The sequence below is a fragment of the Quercus robur genome, chromosome 9, assembly GCF_932294415.1.
Source record: "Quercus robur chromosome 9, dhQueRobu3.1, whole genome shotgun sequence".
In the NCBI taxonomy this organism is placed as follows: Eukaryota; Viridiplantae; Streptophyta; class Magnoliopsida; order Fagales; family Fagaceae; genus Quercus; species Quercus robur.
In genome coordinates, this window is record NC_065542.1 from 33,455,615 (window position 1) to 33,482,342 (window position 26,728).

The 26,728-nt window shown below is 33.6% G+C and overlaps 1 pseudogene; it reads left to right on the forward strand.

Moving 5' to 3' along the window:
• The first annotated feature begins 15,647 nt into the window (after window positions 1-15,647).
• On the forward strand, window positions 15,648-25,349 carry LOC126700987 (metal transporter Nramp5-like; annotated as a pseudogene).
• Window positions 25,350-26,728: the final 1,379 nt, after the last annotated feature.

Sequence of the window (26,728 nt, forward strand, 5' to 3'; positions counted from 1 at the left end):
TTTGCCATTGTTCCCAAACTCACGTTTAAGTCTAGAGTCTGTTTTAGGGTGTTTTGTCATGGAATAGCCAAAGGGGGAGATTGTAAGGTTGAATTTAATCAACCATGTGTTGGCTTTATTCCATGACAAATTTGCTTGTAATATAGCACTTAGAAACCTTGTATTTAGGTGGGAATCATGTAAGGGTAGTATGTGAGAGAGTGTGAAGAAATGCTCAAGTCAGTGCAGTGAAGCAGAGACTCGCGGCTAGGACTCGCGGGTGGCTCGCGGCTTGCAAGCCGCCAAAAGTTGCTCACGTGCAGAGCATGCAGGGGAGCTGAACAGTCACACCACCTGGAGCACTACACGACAGAAATCCAGACTGGCTATTAAGTTAGCTCGCGACTTAAACTCGCGACTCAGTCAAGTCGCGAGGTCAAGTCGCCAGCCAGCCCTGTTTTTGGAAAAAAAAAATTGACTCTTCGTATTCCATTCTCACACCAGTATAAATACCCCTCATTCCCACAAGATATGTGTGGCTATTCAGAAAGAAAAACCCTAAGAGAGGTTTCTTCAAAACACCCACCCAATTAGAGAGAGCTACTCATTCTTAGAGAGAAATCTTTGTAGTCTCTTCTCATTCCCTCTCTCATTGTCATACCTATTGAGAGGAAATTTCTATCCAAACACTACCCACACCCCTTCAGAGTGTTGAGTGTTTTTGGAGCTTTAGGAAGCATTGGAAGATGCCAAGGATGGCGGATGCTACGGTCTAGTAGCGGAATCCGGTAAGCTAGAAAAGAAAAAGGTTCGGCGCAACCTCGTTGGAGCAAGAAACTTGGAGAGCTTAGGTACATCGGGTAGATTAGGCTTGGAGGGTCTATTGCTGTTCATGTATCCCAACTATATTTTCTAGTGGATTATTGATCGCTTGGAGGGCGGCGGAGAGGTTTTACGCCGAGAGCTTCGGTTTCCTCTTCGATAACACATCGTGTGTTGTCCTTGTGTTTGCATCTCTCTTCCCTTTATCTTTGCCTTTTATTTTCTGCTGTGGATGTGATTTATAATTGGCTTAGATTGATTTCCAATTCTGTTTATAGCTTATGTTCATTTTCCGCATACTAGTTGTTTGTCATAAAACTTGAATTGGTTAATTTGTATTTGGGGATCTAAACGTTCAAGGGTGTTTATACACGTTTTTGAACTTTCATAAGCTAAAGACTTCGTGTGCTGGACCACACAAGTCACGTGCAGCCAATGATATCTTCACAGGGCAAGAGAAAAAAAGTTTAATTACAAGGAGTATGCAACATCGATAAAGAGATTGAAACAGTACAAGTGGTCCCTAAACAAGCAACTCTGCCCCACACTAGAGAAGAGAACCATTACACTTGGTAGATAAGTTTCAACAAACTTCAAAATATTACTATGTAAATTTGGTTTTCGTAATTTTGTCTTTAACATGCATCTCACGTAAGTGAGTGTTTGATAGTTTATTTTGTAAGGTTGAATTTATTCAACCATCTAATTGGCTTTATTCCGTGCCAAATTTGCTTGTAATTCAGCATTTAGTAACCCTGTATTTAGGTGGGTTTGTTGTAAGGGTAGTGAGTGAGATAGAGTGAAGTTTGCTCAAGAGTGTGCAAGAAAACAGAGACTCGCGGCTGGGACACGCGGGTGGACTCGCGGCTGCAAGCTGCCAGAAGCAGCACACGTGCCAAGCATGCTGGAAGATGAACAGTCATGCTAGCTGGAGCACTACAGGACAAAACAGGACAACTGGCCATACGGTTAACTCGCGACTGGATCTCGCGACTTGGTCAAGCCGCGAGGTCAAGCCGCGAGCCACCCCTGTTTTGTAAAACCTGACGTTTTACATTCCTCTCCCACTCCAGTATAAATACCCCTTTAACCCACGATTGAAAGAGAGTTTCTAGAGAGAATTTTGAGAGTGAAACCCTAAAGAAAAACCAGATTGCTTTACCCACAATCTCTACCTTAGAGTCTCTTCAAATTCCTCAACTCTCTTCCTTTCCATTGTCAAATCCTTGAGAGGCATTATACCAAACCTGGTTCTCACCATCATCATCACTGTGAGACAGTCGTTTGGATTTCTGGGAAGCAGTTAGGAAGGAGCCAATCTTCATTGGTTGATGCTACGGTCTAGTAGCGGAATCCGGCAAGCTAGAAAAGAAAAAGGTTCGGCGCAACCTCGTTGGAGCAAGAAGCTTGGAGGGCTTAGGTGTACTGGGTAGATTAGGCTTGGAGGGTCTGTTGCTGTCCTTGTATCCCAACTGTATTTTCTAGTGGATTGATTACCGCTTGGAGGGCGGCGGAGAGGTTTTTCACCGAGGACTTCGGTTTCCTCTTCGATAACACATTGCGTGTTGTCTTTGTGTTTGCATCTTCCTTCCTCTCTATCTTTGCCTTTATATTATCTGCTGTGGTTTTATTATGTTATGGCTTAGATAGATTTTAACCAATTTCATATTATAGCATGTGTTAAGTTTCCGCACATTAGTTGTTTGACATATTGCTTGAATTGGTTAAGTTGTATTTTGGGGGTCTAAACGTTCAAAGGTGTTTTGTACACGTTTTTGAACTTTCATATTTAATGGCAGACAAACAGAAGCATTGATTTGGCACATATATGAAGTTCGAGGAGTGAATTGGTTAAAAGAAAAGTTTAGGAGGTGTAATGGCCACTATGCCAAAGTTCAAGAGGGTGTCATGATATTTTTCCTAAAAGGAAGAATATAAGATTTAACATGATTCAACAATAGGTGGATATCCATAGAGAATAGTGCTTAGAGGCTCTTTTTATTTCATTCACTTTCACCATATTTTGGGCCCAAAGCTATCTTTTGAGGTGTATTTGTGCAAAAAAACTATTTCGTTTTAGCCACGAATGATTCAAAAATATAGAACTTTCATAAAGTATATACGATCAATTTTCTATGCCTCAGGACAAATAGCTTGATAATATATGTTGGGTTAAGATAGCTTGACCCTAGTTAATGAATTCAGTTAACCAAGTTAATTAATTAGGTCAAATTACATGCAAATCATGGAGGCACCAACAAATCACCAAACAAACTAATTGCAGCGGAAATTAAATTGACACGGTGATTTGTTGACAAATGCGGAAAACCTCTCGCAAGGCAAAAATCCCACCAAGTGAATTTAAGATCACCACTCTCAAGAACCCACTAATCTATAATCAAGCGGTTACAAATCAATAATCAAGAATCCTCATACAAGAAAGACAACAAGAACTCTTTGGTTTGATGAAATAGAGAAAATTTGGTTACAAAACCCTATCCACATAAATGGAGTGTTTCTCTCTCTAAAAATCCTTCTAATAGATGGCTTATGATGTCTTTTAAATACCGGTTCCAACGGATCACAATTCGGGCTTCAAACGAATAAGTTATGGGCTTTTTCGTATTGCTGATTTTTGTTGATCTATAAAGCTCGATATATCGAGTTGCTATCGAGCTTGTGTCAAGAAAAAAATCTTGATAAATTGAGCTTGTGTTGAACTTGTGTCAAGGAGGCAATAAGTTTCTAGCTTCTATCAAGAGGTATCGAGCTGCTATTGAGGTATATGCTGAAAATGTGTTTTCCTTGAGCTTTTCTTGAGTAAATTATGTGTCTTCAACTTGGTCTTCAATTACATCTTCAAGACACATCAAAACTCAATAAAAGACACATAATTTGGCATGGTTGATAATACCAAAACAAATGACCCTAACAATATCATCCTCAGATTGAGATATGTTGCATGCACAAGATAGGCAAAAAGTCATCCTTGCAAATTTCTGTGATGAGCCATCCTACTTCCCAGTGAAATATCTTCAGAATCGTTGCTTCAAATGGAATAAAGTAAGTATCTTTGGAAATTATATTGCAATACCTTTTCGATGACAACAAGAGCATTAAAATCAGGAGTACCTTTTGCTCAAAACATCGGTTATAGGTTTCAAGAGTGCCTTCTTGTTCTTTTTGGGCTGGCACAAACCACTCCTCCCTCTTTCCTAAACTGTTGGGTCCCACCCCCTCTATGTTGCATAAAAATCAATGTCGATGCAACCATTTCTACCGGCAAAGCAGCTTTTGCAGTTTTTTACAAAGATCACCTTGGTGCTGTTGTAAAGGTTTAGGCTAGAATCTTGCCGACTTCCCCCCCTCCCCCCCTTCTTCTTCAAGATGAGACCAAGGCCCTCCTTAGGGCGGTGCAACTTGCTAAGCGTGAATGTTAGAATCATGTCATCTTCGAAAAGGATTCCAAGATTTTTTTTTGACGTGCTCCTCTCCCCCCGGTGCACTCTAGACTGGTCCATCTGCACCTTAGTGGATAATATTCGTGTTTTAGCTATTGTTTTTATTTCCTGCTCTTTCCTTTGGGTTAATAGGCTTTGTAACTCTACTGCTCACACCGCAGCAAAGTTTGCTTTAGGTTCTAATTCCTCTTGTTTTTTAAATCTGAAAATCTTCCCTCTACTTTGTTTGCTGCTTGTAAGGAGGATTCCCCCTTTGTTTCTCTTCCTTTGTTTAATAAACTGAAGATTATCAAAAAATAAAAAAAAAAAGCATTAAAATTAGAGTTCCAAAAGGCCCCCAAACAACTATTCAAAGATGGAACTCATTAGGGTTTTAGACCTCAACTGTCTCAGATTTAATCAAGTTTTAGCAAAATAATTAATTAGATTAATTATGCAATATATCTGAATCAATTAACATCAAACAAGTATAGATCACATGAACACCAAGAATGATGACACTGGAAAACTTTTGAAACTGTGGTTTCAAAGTGTTGAGATTCAAAATATATCAAAGAGCTAGGCTCATAAAAGCAAGAAGGACCCAGTCCACTGAAGTGAGAAAAACAAAGATGGCTTAGGCCTTAAGATGGAAGAGGAAGGCTGGACTGGTTAGAAGAAGGAGATAAGCCTTAGGCCCTATAGAAAGGGGAATGAGGAAGGCTTAGCCCAAGGGTGAAAAAAAGCCATGACACATATGAAAGTCCAAAGGAGTAGGTAGGATCTAGGCCAAAGTCACACAAGATCCTGACAAAGGACAACCAGGACATAGACAGCTCAAGATAGCATACTCATGTAAAAAGGGGGGCACGAAGATCGAAGGAGGTCTGTTGAAATCATTTACCTACGGCCCAAAAGGGAGTGATGGGGACAAATGGTAGTTTTGGAACCAACACCTTATGAAGGAACCTAGGACCTCGGGCAGAGCAGGGAAGATGGACCAAGACGGAAGGTGTCCAGGAGTCTTTCCGACTACACCATCAGCAAGAAGGAATTTGTCCATTTGGGGGAAAGAGACGAGTTATGAGAAGTCAACATCAAAACCTCAGAACTCTAAGGTGTCCTTTTTAAGGTCTTGGGGAAAGAAGAGGAAGCCTTGACCTTGGAGAAGAATTTGGATTTACTTAGAAAGGATCTCCCGTAAGATGAAAGCCCATAAGAGGAAAGCCAGCAAATGGATTTTTGGCTACCAATCTCCAGGAAAGTGAGGTAAGAGTAGAAAAAGAAAAGGACTAACCACCAATATTTCAGACATAACATTGATTCTAATATCTAGAACGCAAAAGGGAGGGATTGTTGGTGTTAAGGAACATTCAAACAACACTATAAAAAGAGGGTAATGCCTAAGCTAGAGGCATTTAGCAACAAGCATTCAAGATACAAAGAAATCACTAGAAAGAGAATCTAGAGTTCTTACTTAAGAAAGAGTGAAAAGTGAGGCATTTTAAGGGATCCTGAGGATACACTTGGACTTAAAGGAATTCAAACTCCACGAGTCTTGGATGCCTAAGGAGAGTTATCTAAATCTGTGATTTTTGAACTTATTTGAGTCTTGTGAGATATCCCAGCAAAGCAGGACTTAATGTACTTAAATACTCAATATAATGAAGCATAATCATATTATATTCAAGGATCTTTGACATTTTACTTGCACTTCTTTTATTTTATTTGTTAGTCCTTAGTTATTAATTCAACCAATAAATATATGTGTGTGTGTGTGTGGGGGGGGGGGGGGGGGGTTCATGTCTTATGCACAGATTGGATTGTAAATGGCCCAACAAGGCCGCGGTGAGTCAAGCACAGTCCAATCAACCATCAACCACCATCTTTCTTGGAGGCCTAGGATCCTTCATTACCATTGGACCTAGGTACCATCCAAAACAGGAACCCACACAAAGTAAAAAACCTGAGGAGGATATAATCTAAACAATCCTCAAGGAAAATTTTCACTAATAGAATGGAAGTTTATACAATAGACTTAACCCTAATCTACTGCTACGTCATGTAGTACTTCCTCACGTGACTACATACAGCTCTGAATCTACGGACTCTTCTACTGTTAAATTGTTGCTCAGAAACACTCCAGTTTGTGACTCTGAGATCTCCATTCAAAGATTTTCGATCAATAGTGTTAGGTTCTAAGGATTAGGAACTAATGTATTAGAACTCTAATTTTTAATGTTGGCAAACCATGATCAAAATAGGTTTTAGTCTTGTTTAGACTTGCTCAAAGTGTATGCGTTTAATGTAAAGTTGGAATTGAGTTACTGCAAAATTTATTGTGCAATTCTGTCTGGCTCGATCGATCTAGAATTAGACTTAATCGATTAAAACTCGGGCAAAACGTTTTCCTGCAGAATTTTTCAACTCAACCCAAGCCAGTTTGATGTATAGGGTTTTATGCTTTGTCTTAAGTATAAAAGGGAAAACCCTAACCACGTTTTGGAGATGCTCTTTATGCTGAGTGTGTGAATCTTTTGTGAGATCATGAGGTGTTTACCTTCACACATACCTAGGGTTTCCAAGTTTAAAGATTATGTCAAGAACTTGGTGATCGATTCAGTTGCTGCATTAAGAGCTTAAAGATACATAAGCGGGTGTGCTTGTAATTGCTGGGAATCCAAGAAAGAAGTATTCCGTGGACTCGGAGCTGTCACATGGTTATGGTAGTAAGTTTCCTACTCGAGGTAGCAATAGGATGTTAGTGGTCTAAGTCTCTATCGTGTAAACTTCAATTCTTTCATAGTGGATTCAGTTTACCTTAAGGATAGCTAGGTTAAATCCTTCCCAAGTTTTTACCGGTTTGGTTTCCTAGGTCATTATATCTTTGTGTTCTTTATTTTCCGCACTTCACATTGATATGATATATTTGTGTTAACCTAGATCTGATTAATTTGACTAAGTAATCACTTGGCTAATTAACTAGGTTAATCTGGTTATGTTTTAAGGGGTCTAAAAACAAACAAATAGTTTCACAGTAGAAAGGTTCATGGATTCGGAGTTGCATGTGATTACATAAATAAGTACTACATGAGGTAGTAACAGATTTAGGGTTAAGTCTATTGTATAAACTTCCATTATATTAGTAAAATGTTGCGTTGAAGATTATTTAGGTTAAATCCTCCTAAGTTTTTTACTTTGAAACCACAGTTTCAAAAGTTTTCCTGAGTCATAATTCTTGGTGTTCATGTGATCTATATTTGTTTGATGTTAATTGATTCAGATCTATTGCATAATTAACCTAATTAATTATTTGGCTAAAACTTGATTAAATTTGAGACAACTAGGGTCTAAAACCCTAACAATTGGTATCAGAGCAAGTAAACTCTGATAGGACTATTTGTTTGGAGTGTGATCCTTGACCCCCGCTATCATAAAAATTGCTAATTGTCTTAATGTGCATGATCTTTGGTTCGGGTGATTTTGATGACCTTCAAGAAGCATATGATAAACTTTATAAAGAGTTTATAAAATATGCCTAGAAATCTATAAGATTAGAGGCTAAACTTAAGGAATCCAACAAGTTAGTTGAAAAATATAAGCAAAATGCTGAAAAGTCCTTAGAAAAATTGAATGAAATTGAACATGTCAAAGAGGACTTCAGAGTAAATCTTGAAAAGACTAACAAGTTGGTAGATGAGATCAACATTGAGAATCAATCCCTTAAGGCTAAGGTCAAAGGCTTAGAAGAAGATCTAGTTGAGTTTAAAGCTAAACTAGAAAAAGTGTTTAGTCTTAAGCCTGTTATTGAACCCAAATCTGAATCTACTCTCATTAAGCCTACAGATTTTAAAGTGTATGTTCCCCCTTTTAAGAGAAATCATAATGAAGAAAAAGCTCATTTTACTAGGAAAGACAAAGGTAAAAGTATTGTGAATGAATTTCATGTTAAAAAACCCATGTCTAGATCTAAATTTGTTCCTACATGTCACCATTATGGTGTGGTTGGTCACATTAGACCCAACTGTTTGCAATTGAGATCTCAATCTAAAGTCAAAGCTAAACTAAATTCAAGAGAGAAAAGTAGACCTAAGTCTACTCATGTTTATCACCACTATGGTATTCTTGGTCACATTCACCCTAACTGTTTCAAGCTTCATCCTAAGAAGCGAGTGTCTAAATTGTCCAAGGTACATGATCATGTATCATTGGTTGAAGAGTTATTAGCCTTAAGCTTTCTAACTCGGTTTCAAGGGAATGTTATTCGTTCCCCGTCCTTTCATAGATTTGATAGGACTCATGCCTCTTCATCTTCACAGCCAAAGATTTGTGCTGTGTGGGCGAGGAAGGATTCTAAGACTTAATTGTCTTCTTGTTTGTCCTCTATTTGTATTCTTTCAATCTTCTGTAGGACACCTCTGGTCTAATTCCTTGTTATGCTTCATACGTTTCATATATGCTAGGAATCATTTGTACATTGTACTTGGTTTTTTTTTTTTTTTTTTGCTTTGAATTTTTCATTCATTTTCAATTTTTTTTTTTGGTTGCTTATTTTCATAAAAAGAAAAAGAACAAAAAATAATTGTTTTAGTTATGTACTTGAAAGTACATGTACTCATGGGTTAGTTAAAAAATTGATTCTTCTTACTTATGTACCTTTTATAGCTTGGTTGAGCACTTTTAATGCACACATTATGTCAGTTAAACAAATGTTAGATTTTGTGTAATCAAGGTAGTCGATACCGTACTGATACTGGTCATACCGATACGTATACCAGTATCGAAATGCCAACGTTTCGTACCGGTTTAAATACCGGCCAATTTCGGGCAATACTGACTGGTATCGGGCGTACTGGCCGGTATCAAAAAAAAAAAAAACACTTTTTTTTTTTTGGTTTTGTAATTTTTGAATTTTTGTAAGGGCAGAATGGTAACTTATTTGCATTAACTTATTAGTATTATTTGTTTTCTTAGTATGCAATGAACAATTAAGCTTTCTATTTTTTATATTGTGTTTTTTTTTCTTTTTCTTTTAATTGATGCTAAAGTCTAAAACCATGAATAATTTGTTCTGAATTAAGGTAATGTTTTATAGTAAACTTTTATATTTATTATAACACACACACACACACACACACACACACACACACACATATATATTTTTATAAATATAAAAAATAATGGTAAACCCGAAACGGTACACTAGTATTGACTGATACCAAAATATATCGTTCCACTGGTCAAATTGGTATAGCCTCCGATATGAGATTAACTCCCTTGTGTATGATACTAGACTAAAAATCTATGATTAAATTAGTTGAGACTATTTTCACTCTCTTTGATGGAAATGACTAAAAAATCTGGAAAGAAAAGCATAAATAACCATCTCACCACTTGTGTATGCCAATCAAAATACTCTAATGCTAAAATGAAAAACTTATGCAAATAAGGGACGCACAACACTTTAGAAAAAGTAAAGGGTAAAAATAAAATAAAAATTTTACGGGCTTGATAAAAATTTTCTATAAAAATGCATGCCATTAACTGTGATAGAAGCTTAAAGCTTTTTTTTTTTTTTTTTTTTTTTTTTTTTTTTTTTTTTTTTTTTTTTTTTTGTTGCACAAGTCTTTGGTTGCAATCAGTCATTTAGGAGATGTGGGAGTCATATGATATACCTTGAAGGTAATAGTCCCCATCAAACAGATGTGATATAATTCATTTGATTAAATTGCTTGTTTGTGGTCTTTTATCTCATAATTGACAGCTCTTAAACATTGACTAGTTATTCACACACTCAAGCGTATTCCTTGCTTAATTGGGTACTCAGTTTGATTAATCTTTTGATTACTTAATTCTTGAGTTCATTATTGTTTTAGTATGTGCTATTTTTTCTTGATGTGTGAACTACAGAAAATTTGAATTTTTTTGAGATTAATTGAGTTTTCAAGACACCTTGACATATGAAAATATCTTGCATGTTGAATTTTTATATCATTGAGATCTATATTGTGTAGTCTAACCAGCATATAATTAATGCCCCCATTAGCTTCTTAATTACTCTCTTAAGTAAGCTTCTAATTATTCGTTCCCTTTATTTAATTACTAGTCTAGCATCTTTTTACACTTGCTAAATAGTATGCTTACTCAGATATTGTGATTAACATACTTGGATGTTTGTATTTAGCTACTTAACAGGTTATTGTGATTATGAGCTGATGAATTAATTAACATGTTAATCATTTACATCCCTTGATGAAGCCTACGCATGTTTAATTACACAATTTCTTGTGAGATTATATGTTTTTATGTGCATGCAAACCCATTTTTTATCCCTTGAATATGATTCACCATTTCTTTTTAAATTATTTTTTTAGATGGATTTAAATGCATTCATGATGATTTAAGCATGTATTTAGTCTCTTACCCATAGGATTAAGCATGTATTAGTGAGATTAGTTTGAAATATGTGATGATATGCTTTTGTATTCATGGGTATGAGTTGAATTAGTGTTTGAATGTTGATGTTGATATCTTTTGTCTATTTATTCAGCCCCTTTTGGAAATTCATACATGTACATGTTGATTTAGGGAATATGCCTTGGTACATGTAGTTGTATTGTGAGAAATTCATGGATAGGTAACTAGATGATGCTTAGATGATTATGGTTATAATATCTTTGTTACGTGAATATTTGTTTGCCTCTTATACCCATAGATTTATGTATATGTGTGAAGGTTTACACCTTTATATACTCACTTATATATACAAATATTCATGGGTGTATATAATTTTGATGCTTTTTTTTTTTTTTTTTTTTTTCTAGAGATATCCTTGCTTTGTCTATAAACTCGGTTAATTTCTATAACCCTAGAATCAAAATGAGCTTGTGAAGGCATTTTCTATACACAACGTTAGGAACCTAGTGGTTCCTAATTGGGATTGATGGGAATTGTAGGGGAATGTTTGAGAATTATAGAAAAATTGACTTAATTCAAGGTAGCCGCCCTCCTAGAGACATATTAGGAGAGAAAGAGAGAGAGAGAGGAAATGCACTAAGCAATCAAATGGTTCATTCTTCAATGAATAGAAATGTAATTGCAAGTAGGTTTTTTTTTTTTTTTTTTTTTTTTTTTTTTGATAAACAAAGATATCTAGACTTCTTCAAGTATCTGACTATTCCCTTGGACATGTGCAATCTCCTGTCCCACACACACAAAGTTATTACAAGAAGGAATCTCATGGGAATGGCCCTAAGTAGGTATTTATAAAACTATAAAACTATGATATTGGCCCACATGGCCCTATCCTAATGGTTCTATTATTCCTAATGTCCATTTGAAAGTTCAAAAACGTGTATAAACACCTTTGAACGTTTAGACCCCCAAATTACAACTTAACCAATTCAAACTTTATGTCAAACAACTAGTGTGCGGAAACTTAATGTAAGGTTGAATTTATTCAACCATCTAATTGGCTTTATTCCGTGCCAAATTTGCTTGTAATTCAGCATTTAGTAACCCTGTATTTAGGTGGGTTTGTTGTAAGGGTAGTGAGTGAGATAGAGTGAAGTTTGCTCAAGAGTGTGCAAGAAAACAGAGACTCGCGGCTGGGACTCGCGGGTGGACTCGCGGCTGCAAGCTGCCAGAAGCAGCACACGTGCCAAGCATGCTGGAAGATGAACAGTCATGCTAGCTGGAGCACTACAGGACAAAACAAGACAACTGGCCATACGGTTAACTCGTGACTGGATCTCGTGACTTGGTCAAGCCGCGAGGTCAAGCCGCGAGCCACCCCTGTTTTGTAAAACCTGACGTTTCACATTCCTCTCCCACTCCAGTATAAATACCCCTTTAACCCACGATTGAAAGAGAGCTTCCAGAGAGAATTTTTGAGAGAGAAACCCTAAAGAAAAACCAGATTGCTTCACCCACAATCTCTACCTTAGAGTCTCTTCAAATTCCTCAACTCTCTTCCTCTCCATTATCAAATCCTCGAGAGGCATTATACCAAACCTGGTTCTCACCATCATCATCACTGTGAGACAGTCGTTTGGATTTCTGGGAAGCAGTTAGGAAGGAGCCAATCTTCATTGGTTGATGCTACGGTCTAGTAGCGGAATCCGGAAAGCTAGAAAAGAAAAAGGTTCGGCGCAATCTTGTTGGAGCAAGAAGCTTGGAGGGCTTAGGTGCACTGGGTAGATTAGGCTTGGAGGGTCTATTGCTGTCCTTGTATCCCAACTGTATTTTCTAGTGGATTGATTACCGCTTGGAGGGCGGCGGAGAGGTTTTTCGCCGAGGACTTCGGTTTCCTCTTCGATAACACATCGCGTGTTGTCTTTGTGTTTGCATCTTCCTTCCTCTCTATCTTTGCCTTTATATTTATCTGCTGTGGATTTTATTTTGTTATGGCTTAGATAGTTTATAACCAATTTCATATTATAGCATGTGTTAAGTTTCCGCACACTAGTTGTTTGACATATTGCTTGTATTGGTTAAGTTGTAATTTGGGGGTCTAAACGTTCAAAAGTGTTTTTATACACGTTTTTGAACTTTCACTTAACATAAGCTATAAACAGAATTGGAAATCAATCTAAGTCAATTATAAATCACATCCATAGCATAAAATAAAAGGCAAAGATAAAGGGAAGAGATATGCAAACACAAGGACAACACACGATGTGTTATCGAAGAGGAAACCGAAGCCCTCGGCATAAAACCTCTCCGCCGCCCTCCAAGCGGTCAATAATCCACTAGAAAATGTAGTTGGGATACATGAACAGCAATAGACCCTCCAAGCCTAATCTACCCAATGTACCTAAGCCCTCCAAGCTTCTTGCTCCAACGAGGTTGCGCCGAACCTTTTTCTTTTCTAGCTTACCGGATTCCGCTACTAGACCATAGCATCCACCATCCTTGGCATCTTCCAATGCTTCCCAAAACTCCAAAAACGCTTAACACTCTAAATGGGTGTGGGTAGTGTTTGGATAGAAATCTCCTCTCAATAGGTATGACAATGAGAGAGGGAATGAGAAGAGACTACAAAGATTTCTCTCTAAAAATGAGTAGCTCTCTCTAATTGGGTGGGTGTTTTGAAGAAACCTCTCTTAGGGTTTTTCTTTCTGAATAGCCACACATATCTTGTGGGAATGAGGGGTATTTATACTGGTGTGAGAATGGAATACGAAGAGTCAGTTTTTCCAAAAACAGGGCTGGCTGGCGACTTGACCTCGCGACTTAACTGAGTCGCGAGTTCAAGTCGCGAGCTAACTTTATGGCCAGTCTAGATTTTTGTCATGTAGTGCTCCAGGTGGCGTGACTGTTCAGCTCCCCTACATGCTCTGCACGTGAGCAACTTTTGGCGGCTTGCAAGCCGCGAGCCACCCGCGAGTCCTAGCCGTGAGTCTCTGCTTCACTGCACTGTCTTGAGCATTTCTTCACACTCTCTCACACACTACCCTTACATGATTCCCACCTAAATACAAGGTTTCTAAGTGCTATATTACAAGCAAATTTATCATGGAATAAAGCCAACACATGGTTGATTAAATTCAACCTTACACCATTAATAATTCCAACAAGTGTTAAATGAGATTAACACGCTTGAAATTATAACTAACTAAATGTCTAACTAACTAAATGCAACATTGCAACAATTATTAACTAAATACCTATAGGAATTCCTAACACACAACTTCATATTGACAAGGGTATAGAGTTACTCAAAGTATGTAGATCTTTGCTTGTTTAAATAAATTTGTCTATATTGATGTGTGATTAACTTATTTATCCTTGCTCCATTATTTAAATTCCAAAAGCTTGATATTGAGATATATGGTTATATGAATATTGAGTTAGTTTATAAAATGAATAAAAATGTGAACTTTCCTTTAATTCATATATGCTTGTTTTAGATTTCATTAATCCTTGTATGATTTCTCATATGGGTGGAGGTGTTTAGATACTAACTTTTAGTTAGCATCACACAAACACATTCCACCCAAGATTAAAAGACTTGATTCCAACAAACACTATAAATGTTTTTAAAAAGGGTTTTTTTTTTTTTTTTTTTTTTTTTTTTTTTTTTTTTTTTTTTTTTTTTTTTTTTTTTTAAAGTAAGCTTTTCATTGCTAAAGGAAGGGATTTTTCCAAACAAAGAATGAAAAACTAATCTCCAAAGATTCCAAATAAATTTCCAAGTAAAGCTTTTAACATTGATGTCGAAGATAGAGTCTTTGCTTGTTCCACTTTCCAAAAATCATCATTCAAAGATCCTTAAAGTATCAATTTTCCTTGAAAATGGCTTGTAAAAAGCTATGGGATTTTAATCTCAATAATGATTTCTTTATAAAAGCTCACAAAAATAATTTCTTTTAAAAAATGAATATTTTTTCCTAGAAGGCACAATAATCCATCTTTGGCAATGATCCTTTTACACGAAATATTATTTTTCCAAAAATAATTGTTCACCCTTTACGTTTTTTCTACCAAAATATTATACATTGGCTTTACATGTGGCACATTGTGGATAATTTATACTGTCCTCGTGTATCATGTCACTTACTCATCATTCTACTAAAAACTTTCACCTATTTAAAATTATTGAGTCAGTTTATGATAAAATAAAACTTTAAACAAAAACTGACTTCCTTTTTAAATTTACTCAACAATTTTAAATAGATAAAAGTCTTTTAGTAAAATGATGGATGAATAACGTGGTCTATCACAAAGATGGCATAATTTATTTCCATTGTGAGTGCTACTGCAAGTTGTTCTTTCATCACCTGATCTATAGCTTTTTTGTTTTTTTATGTGAGCACCTTGAACTATAATGATTATAGTTTCTTATATTTTAAACTGTTTTTTTTAATTAACTCAGGCAATGCATACCCATTAGCAAAATTATTCTGTATTCTTCCGTCTATAAAAGTCAATGATTCTGTTTAAGTCATTATATATGCAGATCACAATAATACCTGGGGGCGGGTTTAGGGAAACCGGTTAACCTGCAGCATATATTTAAAATTAATTTTTAACTATTTCAAAAACAAGAATAACTCAAATGTGTACTTTAATATAAAAAGAGGAAAATACAATTTGCCAAGGAGTGCAAACATCATACTCTTAGATCTATATCTTTTTTTCTTTTTCTTTTTAGTTTATTTTTAGATAGCACACTTCTTCTAGACAGAAGGATCTAAAAGTGACATGCAGATTTATTTCTCTATCAAAAAATATATTGAGAGAGAGAAGAAAGTGACATGTCCATATTTGAACCGTCCAGAACTGCCAAAGATGATGCTTAGTTCACGCCACATGCACTATAAATAAAGGAGCTCCATTTGAGGATTTCACATGCAGTAGTTAAATCAAAGTCGAAAGAGAGAAACAGAGAGACAGAGAGAAAGAATGAGAAGCCAACTGCAACAGCAGCAAATAACAGAAGTTGTACCATGATCATCATCATGGGGTCGAGGGAGCAACCGTATAGAAGCCCTTAATCTGGAGGAAACCCCTCCCCCAAATATCACTGATAGTTCTGACAAAAAGTTTAATCATCAGGATTCTCCGGTCTCTCTCATTTAACCCTCTCTTTTTCTTTTTTCTTTTTCTTTTCTTAGCTATGCATTTTCTATCTTTGAATCACTTAGTTCTATATGTTTGGATAAATTACCGTGTTAGAATCAACATTTGAATATGTATATTTGTATGATGTTCCAGAAATCTGGGTGGAAAAACTTCCTATCATATATAGGCCCTGGATTTCTTGTCTCCACAACTTATATTGACCCAGGCAGCAGTGAGTCTCTCTCTTTCTCTCTCTCTCTCTCTGTCGTCACTATGGGTTTGTGTGCATGTGTGTATTTGACAAAGTAATATCATTTTTACCATGTCGCAGTGGAAAATGATCTGCAAGCTGGAGCAAGTTACACATTTGAGGTAAATCAAATAGAAAAAAATAATAATTTGGAACTCTTACTCGAAATATAATTGAAGTGAAAACGAAAACAAGAGCATCGATTAGTTATTTTAATGCATGCGTATATATTATAGGTTTAATTTGAAATATTTTCTAAGAATTATTTTTACTCATTATAGAAGTTTAATTTTATTACTTCTCTTTAAAAAGAGGAGATATAGACCATTAAGATTAATATAATTTAAAATAATAATGTATTTTTTAGGTGTATTCAAGCCTATGAAATTTTATTTTTCCTTTTGTTACTTTTTAGTTTAAATAATTGTTAAAGTTTCATATTCCAAATAAATTGTTTCATATATACATTTATTTTACATGTATAATTAGTGCACTGCCTAAAGGTTAATACATGAATTTTAGTGCATTTACCCCATTAACATACAACAATGAATTAATACTGTGACAAGAATACAAAGTTTTGTTGAAATTTTTACCAAAAAATAAAGAATAGTTTTGTTGAAATGAAAAGGTAAATGAAAAAGTACTTCATTTTCTATCAAAGATAAATTAACTACTCATGACGCAAATTTAAGGCACTGTAACTTACTGTAACTTATTTAGGTTCATACTTACTTTTGACTTATAAAGTTTGAGGCTGTTTTTATTGTAGTCATTTTCGTTTTAAAATTTCATTTTAGCTCTTCATGTTTAATTCAGTTGTCATATTGGCCCACTAAGTTTATAAGTTTTCATTCAAAATGAAAATTTACATAAATGACTAAAATGAAAACAACTCGGAACTTTAAACTTTAAGGATAGAAAATGTACTTAAACATGAAAGGCAAAAATCATTAGAGATTAGTTTACAAGAGAAATATTAAGCTGGTTGTGCTATTTGTTATTTTCAGCAACTATGGGTGATACTTATTGGGTTTATCTTTGCGCTCATAATTCAAATGCTAGCTGCAAATCTTGGTGTAAGCACCGGTAAGATGCACAGCAAACAGATTCTAGACGAAAATAGCCAATTGATAATAGTTATTATCGTTCTGCCCAATTTATTTTCTACTAGTAACTAATCAAGCTAAGAATTTGTTTGCATATATATGTCGACAGGCAAACACCTTTCAGAATTATGTAAGGCTGAATACCCAAAATTTGTGAAGTATTGCTTATGGTTGCTAGCCGAGTTTGCCGTCATATGCTCTGATATACCTGAAGGTAAAACAATAAAATTGTTTTTTCAACAACAACAACAAAAAATGATATCCTTACATTCATGCATGTTCTAGTCTTATCATTCTAAAATTTTCCTCTCATCCGTGTCTCCTTGTTCATATTTAAATTGAGGGAGGAATAACATATCTAATAAACAAGCAACAAGACAATATGGAACATGTCATAAATAAACTTTTCAATTTTTCAATACGTGGCAGTGATTGGGACAGCATTTGCACTGAATATACTACTTCACATCCCAGTTTGGACTGGAGTTCTCATCACTGGTTTAAGCACTCTCTTACTTCTTGGCATACAAAGATATGGGGTAATAATTCTTTAATTATTTAAACTTTCCATGGCTTAATTTAAGAATTTTTTTTTTTTTTTTAATACAAGATAGAAATTCTATTCTAGCATAATCTAAGTATATATGTGTGTGCATGTGAAGCTCCCTTTTGGAGACTTAAACATTAGCCCTTACCCCTCATACCCCACAAGCACTTATATTTGTGGAGTGACTATCGTACCATGTCTTTTGTGCTTCACAACTTTCACTACTTATTTATGGAACTTGGGTGTAATTTTTATGCTCCATTATATATCCACATACTTTGTGTAATATTTTCATGCCAACTGTCAATTATATATCTACGCATGTTTTTGTCTAGCCGTTTTTTTTTTGGAATAATCATTATTCAATTTTTATAAATTGAGTATAATATTTTTATGCTCATCTGTACTTACGCCATCCAGCAAAAAAAGTAATTATTATAATCTATGTGCGTCACTGACCCAAATAATTTCAAGAAATTTTTTATTAAAAAAAAACTACGTAAGTTGTCTGATATGTATTACATAGTTTGTAACTCGTAAATAATCGGATTCATATAATAGACTATTGTCTCGGTCACTGCAGGCTTTTGAACTCATTAATTGCATTCACACTTCACAGTGATATTAATTTTATATCCTAGTGATAGTTTGATAATTTTATAAAGTTAAAAATAATAAGATTGTTCACCAAAAAAAAAAAAAAAAAAATCTTAAAATTGAACATGGTATACCTTATGCGGCCATCAAATACAAGTCAAAAGACTTTACGTTAATTGACTCATACGAAATTAATAAATTATTTTTAATAAAGTTTTAATGTCATTTTTATAAGAAATATTTGTTAAATTTTTTTTACAAAAATTTTCTAAAAATATTTCTTAAACTAATATCTTAAGATATCTATTAATATTTTCTATAATAATATATATATTGAGGTGGCTGTTTGTTTGAAATTGACAATTTCGTTTCACTTTATTATTTTGATCCCCTCTCGTTTGTGTCTGGATTGCATCATTGTTTATGTTGGTACCAGGTATCTCTCATAAAAAAAATAAAAAATACCACGTGCTAGGTAGTTTATTATTTCATTAGTATTTTCTTATTGTATGGATGATGCCCTGTGCCTTACTAATTTGCTGCTCCTCGATTCTTGCTTCAGTGTCACACACTCAAAGTCAAAACAAGTAGCCACCGGACCCATTGTTCCAGATGGTACCTCCCCATCCACTATGTGCACGGGGGGTATGGGTGGGTGAGACTCGGTTCACGTCCCCAAGGTTGGGGTGGGTCTTCTTGTGAAGAATAAAACTGATCTTTAACCCAAAAAAAAAAAATATATATATATATATATATATATATGTATAAATTGTACACTAAAAGTTAGATCGGGTATTTTTTATTCAAGAAAAAGCATGGTAATAAATAAATTTTGTAATAAATTATGTTCTACTTTTTGTTTGAAAAGACAATTTTGTTCCAGTTTATTATTTTTTCTCGAGCAATACTATATATACAAAAAAATTGATAATATTTTTTATGACAAGCTCGTACTTGTTCACATTTGGGTTATCTCTGGCATCATATTTATTTTTTTATCTATTATTAACAATTTGACACATTTACAAATGTCAAATTTGTGTTGATGTATATATGATATGTTTAATTGTTTGTTTGAAAGAGAAATGTTATGTTTATAATAATTTCATAACATTTTCACAATAAATCATAAGTAATAAGTTGTTACTACTATTATTGGTGAGTAAAAAGTAATTTCACCTATGAGTTCAAATTAAAATCATTAATAATTTACCACCTAAAATTTAGAAAAATACTATGTCTATAATATTTTCACAACACTTTCAAAACTGATATTATGTGATCGGTTTTTGTTGGCTATTATTGATGGACAAGAAAGTAGTTGCAATTATTGATTGAAATTAAAACTACTAACAACCTGTTACCTAAGATTTATTGTGAAAGTATTGTGAAAATATTACTTACATAGCAATTCTCTAAAATTTATTTTAAAATTGTTATGAAAATATTTTAAATATACCAATTCTCTTGTTTGAAAAGACAATTACGTTTGACTTTATTAATTTTTGAGTAAGTTTAATATCATAAACTTTTCTACAACTTTACTACGGGACAACTCTTGAGTAATAAAGTCATGGACCCACATAAATTCACTATTTTGTTTGCACTATTCACACGTCGCCATGTGGTAAAGTTATGGCAAAATTGTGAAAAAGTTGGTTGTATTAGACTTTTTTTTTTTTTTTTTTTTTTTTTTTGAGAAACTGGTACTAGACTTATTCTTAAGTTTTTTCCCCTCTCTCGTGATATGCACTACATCATTGACTTCGTATATCCTTAAAAAATAAAAAATAAAAAACGTACTATGTAGTTTATTTTATTTTATTTTTTATTGTGTGGATAATGCACTGTATCTTTTTAATTTGCTGCTCGCCCAATTCTTACTTCAAAGTCAAACAAGTAACCATTTCAAGGAAAAAAAAAGTCAAAAAAGTAACTACCGGTGACCGGGCCCATTTGTCCACATGGTACTTCACCGTATACGAAGTTTGTATAATTTTGTGACAGACTAGAATATAAATAATGGGATATCTTCCTTCCTTTTCTTCTTCTTCTTTTTTTTTTTTTTTTTTTTTTTTTTTTTTTTTTTTTTTTTTTTTTTTTTTTTTTTTTTTTTTTTTTTTGGAAACTTCCCTCCAAACCATTTTATATATATATATATATATATATATTTAGCTCGTAATCTTGTGCATATATATGAATATACTTAGAATATATATATTAAAATATATAATATAATTCTTACTTAGAATATATATATTAAAATATATAATATAATTCTTACGTATATAATTTAAATATTATTGATAATCATTCTTATATTTTTATAACTATTTAAAAAGTCTTTTAAAAATATTATTAGATAGAAAAAGTCTATTATCCATTTTTTTTAATTTTATTTTGTTCATTGATTTTAGATTCTTTGGTTTTTTTATATAATAACTCACCTTTTTTTTAGAATGAAAGTAATAACTCACTTGAATAGATATTTATGATCTGATTTCACATTTGACTCAAAAATTAAGAAATAAAACTTTTTAAAAATAAATAATTTAGGACACATTGCACAAAATTGAACTTCAATTTTAGAATTTAATTGAATTTTCTCTAAATTTTACCTATTAATATATATATATATATATAGATGGTGCGGTCCCACATTTGACTCCAAAATTAAGAAATAATACTCTCTTTAAAAATAAATAATTCATGACACATGGTACAAAATTGGATTTCAATTGAAAAATCTAATTGATTTTTCTCTAAGTTTTACCTATTAATATATATATATATATATATAGTTTAAGAGAAACAAATAGATGCTTATATCACCATGACTTCAAGTAGTTGATTATTTCTCCTTATCTTGTTGTTGTTATTATTTTTTGGTTAAAATACAAATTACACTATTTAATTTTAATTGAAATTTATTTCAATCCTTTATCTTTGCTCTCGAATTTTAATGAAATTTGACGAAATGCCTAAATTGAATAAATTTGAAATTTAGAAGACTCAATTGAAATAAAGTAAAGCTAGATGACTGAAATGAATTTCAATCAAACTTAAAGAGTACAGTTTGCATTTTAGCCTTTTTTTTAATAAAGGTGAGTTGAAATAGTGTGCATAGCAATAATTATCTCATACATCAGATATATACATAATCTCTCATACAACATATGAGTCCAACAAATATGTGGAGCTCCCACACTATGAGAGAGAAAATGCATATATCTCAAACACAAGATACCAACATACATAGTAAGAGATGGGAATAAACATCTTTTGTAGTATTCTTCTTTCTACTCTACTTATCCTGGCTGTTTGGGGGAGGGCGGGAATCAAACAAATGGCAAATTGAACTTTTTGTGAAGTACAAAGTGGTACACTAAAAAGTGAGAATGATGATTTTTATTCGAAAAAAAGGCATAGTCTCAACTTGAGCTATTTCTTGAAGTTCAAATAGTTGAATATGATTGGTTGACTTCAATCACCAATTAAATGATTTTTATTTTTATTTTTATTTTTTTTGTTATCAATGACATAGTAATATTTGCAAGCTATATGTAGTGAAATTATAGTATCTACAGCATTACTCTTAGTTATATTGTTAAAAAAAATTGGGTGGCCAGGTTAGGAAGCTGGAGTTGGTTATATCAGTATTGATATTGGTAATAGCTGCATGTTTCTTTGGGGAAATGGGCTACGTAAAGCCTCCAACGGGTGCTGTGATAAAGGGACTATTTGTACCTAAGCTTAGTGGTCAAGGAGCCATTTTATTCGAAAAAAAGGCATAGTCTCAACTTGAGCTATTTCTTGAAGTTCAAATAGTTGAATATGATTGGTTGACTTCAATCACCAATTAAATGATTTTTATTTTTATTTTTATTTTTTTTGTTATCAATGACATAGTAATTTGCAAGCTATATGTAGTGAAATTATAGTATCTACAGCATTACTCTTAGTTATATTGTTAAAAAAAATTGGGTGGCCAGGTTAGGAAGCTGGAGTTGGTTATATCAGTATTGATATTGGTAATAGCTGCATGTTTCTTTGGGGAAATGGGCTACGTAAAGCCTCCAACGGGTGCTGTGATAAAGGGACTATTTGTACCTAAGCTTAGTGGTCAAGGAGCCATCGGAAATGCCATAGCCCTTTTGGGTACCCTTATCGTGCCGTATGTGATAAACTGCTTCATTACATATCATGCTCATTGTTTCATGGACACGGTGCTCTAGTGCACCGGAGCCAATACAATACGAACATGTGTCTAATTTTTGCCACGTGTCAACATTGTGTCGGCTCTAGTGCATTAGAGGTAAGCTTTACCCTTATTTCATAACTATTTCTTTTCTTCTTTCTAATTGTTTGTGTTATATACCATATTATTCATTCTATTTCTTTTTGATCAATAGGCACAATCTCTTTCTCCACTCAGCTCTTGTGCTATGCAGAAAAGTACCAGGTTCTGTCCGTGGCATCAATGTAAGAAACTTATGCTTTCATGCATACTCCCAACCATTAAGACTTAATGAAAATGTTAAAACTACATGCACTTTTACTACCAAAAAAAAAAAAAAAAAAAGGGAAGTTTAATCTACATGATAATGAATGTGATCGATGCCACATTAACAATATAACAATTACATTTTTTAAATGCTTTTTTATTGAGTGTTTAAAATTTGACACAGCAATTTGTACAGCCTCAATATCCCTATTATCACCAGAGGCAGAGCCAAGGGACAAAAGGGGACAGTTTACCCCCTTGACACCTTCAAAAAAAAAAATTTAGTTGTACTGGTATTACAAGAAAGCTTTGGTTGACTATGGAAAAAACAAAATAACACCTCCCGTAAAACCAAAAACTATACCGCATAACTCATAATTTTTTTTTTTTTTTTTAAATTGACACACAGTAAAAAGAGTAATGTTACATTCTAACATTTTCGCTACAAATCCTATATGACAAGTTATCATTGGTGAGTCAAAAAGTGATGTCAATGATAACCCAAATTATGACCAGTAACAATCAAATTAGACGTATAAATTTTGAGTATTTAGACTAATCTCTTAGTTTGATTGTTAGAAACTATTAATTGCTCATTTTTGTTTCTTTACTTTAATGATGTCAAATATATACTTGTACACTTTACATTTATATTAGACTTTGTATGATAATTACATTAGTTTACCATTATTTTTATTTTTTTTGGTCAATATTGATTAATTTTTTGGATTATTTTTGCTTCTAATTTTGCCCTTCTAAACTGAAATCCAGGTTTTGCCACTGATTATCACTCTTAAGAAAAAGAGAAAAATAAAAATTATACAAACGTGTTTCAATAATAACATAATTTGGATACCGTATTTATTATAATTGGAGTGGATGAATAGTACTACTCATAATTCATTAAATCATAGATTATAAAACTATAATTTTTTTTTATTTGCGGAGGACACATAGATGATGTCTTTATTTTCCAAAATAGTTGATTTTTGCTAATTTGTGAAATGCTTGTATCTGCCTCATTGTGTGATACTACAGGATGCATGCCGATATTACTTGATAGAGAGCGGATTCGCGTTGGTTGTTGCATTTTTAATCAATATTGCATTTGTCTCTGTATCGGGCACGGTTTGCTCAGCTAACAATATCTCAGATGCAATTGCAAATCAATGCAATAATCTTACCCTCGGCTCGGCCCCTTTCCTTCTAAAGGTTCAAATTTCTATATGGAGTTATTAAAATAATAATTAAATGATAAAATTTATCTTCTTCTTTTTTTATCAATCGATCTCTGCTTTTGGAATAAATAATAGTCTACTAGAAATCTAACAGAACTTTTTTGACTTATTTTTTACAATTGTTTTATGTGTGTAGAATGTGTTGGGTCGGTCAAGCTCAACTATATTTGCTATTGCTTTACTAGCCTCAGGGCAAAGCTCCACCATCACAGGCACTTATGCAGGCCAATTCATCATGCAGGTCTTGAAAAAAAAAACATATAACACAAACAAATATATATACATATATAATGTGAAACTACCCTAATTAATTGAATTGAATTTTAATTAATTTATGGATGTTGTGGCATTTTTAGGGTTTCTTGGACCTTAAGATGAAAAAATGGATTAGAAACCTAATGACAAGGTGCATTGCCATTGCACCTAGCCTTATTGTTTCCATTATTGGAGGATCTAAAGGTGCAGCCCAACTTATCATCATCTCATCGGTTTGTAACTTGGTAACTATGTCTTTTTAATGTTTATACCTATATTCAAGTACAGGATAAAAATTTAATGGGTTTTGCAGATAGTGCTTTCATTTGAGCTTCCATTTGCTGTAATCCCTCTCCTTAAATTCGGTGGCAGTACCTCCAAGATGGGGCCACACAAGAATTCAATCTATGTAAGTTGTTTTTATACTTATGTTCTTTTCAATGAGGTTAGCCAGTATAGTGGCCTTGACTAAGATGATAGGCTGATTTTATAAAGCCCATAAATGCAATTCAAACTTATAAAATTTAGATTTACTTTTTTAGATATTATGTCTTCAATTCATCAATTAAATTTAATTATATGACTAAATTTCTTAATATAGTATAAAAAATATTATTTTCTTCTAATAAAAATTAAATTTAAATTGATAAATGCAGTTACATAATTGAATTTAACTAAACATCAGACAATTATGCTTGTAGATTATGGTGATCTCGTGGATCCTAGGCGTGGCATTTACTGGCTTTAACATGTATTACCTGATTACAGCCTTTGTGGGTTGGCTAATTCACAACAAATTACCCAAGATTGCAAATGTGTTTGTTGGGATCATAGTGTTTCCCCTAATGCTTGTTTACGTCTTAGCAATCTTGTACCTTACCTTTCGAAAAGACACTATTGTAACATTTATTGAGCCCATAATGCTTGACCACCCAATAGTCCAAAACAACATGGAACATGGGCTAAGCAATTCTTGTGAGGTGGTCGAGGTTGATCGCATTCCTTACAGAGAGGATTTGGCTGATATCCAACTACCAAAATAAGGGGTTTCTTCTAGATCAAATACAACAAGAGCCGAAGAGTTTCATTTGTGGGAGGAAGCTCCCAAGTTGTCTGTGACAAGAACTTTCTTTGAATTTATCCAAGGATTTCTTCCAATGGAACTCACATGTAATTGAACCACCCATGGCAGTTTACACGGTTCAATTGTAAATTTATGTTTAGCTTTTGATAATAGCTATTTAGTGTCATTATAAATAATTGATAAACTAAAGGGTATTCTGACCACCAATCCGAGGTCCTGAGGTTTGGGAATTATTAGCTGAACCAACCCCACAAATCCCTTGGCATGTAAAATATCACGAGAATGAAGAAAATAAGATTGGACTGTTAGGATTAGTGCCCTTAAATCCTATTGTATGATGCTATGTATGACTTAATGTTGTAATTAATAAAGTTGTTTGATTATTATCTAAATAATGGTAACATGAATATTTGGAATTATCATATAGTCCATGAGATGTATAGTATGTGATTTATGTGATTTAGATATAAATTACAAGTTCTTTGTAAACTCAGAATTTTAGTTCGTAGTCGGTGATGAAATTTGGCATTTCATCTGTGGAGACTATAACATATCAACTAAAATGATTTGTTTTGATCATGGAAATAGAGGCTTTTAGTTGATATGTTGATATGTTTTAAGAGTTAAGACATATTGAACTGGACCGCTATGAGATTTATTATTCTCCTAATGACTGTCAAATGAATAATAAATCTCACGACTTCTATTTACATGAACTCTTAATCTTAAGAGAATAATGAACCTAATTATGTAGTGTAGGTTGCTTTGATATATCAGGAGTGAGATCTAAAGTCACGATTAAAATCTCAGTATGTTGGGCAGCCACATTTAGTGTTGAAGAAACATATATTCTCAAGATCGAATTCATAATCTCTTAACGGAGATATAAAATATTCTTTTGAAATAAATTTAATAGGTTTGGTTATTCAGAATGTTAGGCCTAACTACTTTAGTAAGGAGTTATTAAAGTATATATTTATGAAATTGGATTTCATAAATATATGATGAATAACTTAAAGGATTAAAATGGGTACTCAAGGATTAAGATGTAGTAATCTTCAAAGTGGCAATCAACCTACATGACTTTGTATTACTACGAATATTTTATGAAGGAGTTTCATGTATAATAAAGTCTTGGCATATAATTTTTTAATAAGGCCTAGAGTGGAATTATATTTATATAGTGGTATTAAATATAATTAATGGTAATTTTGGACTTGTCAAGAGTTGAAAGAAAAGCCCAAGGCTCATTGGAGTTAGAGTCTTATTTGTTCCCTTTTGGTCTCACTCCAAAGCACATACTAAAGCCCAATTGGAATAGCCTAAAAAGCTAGCCCA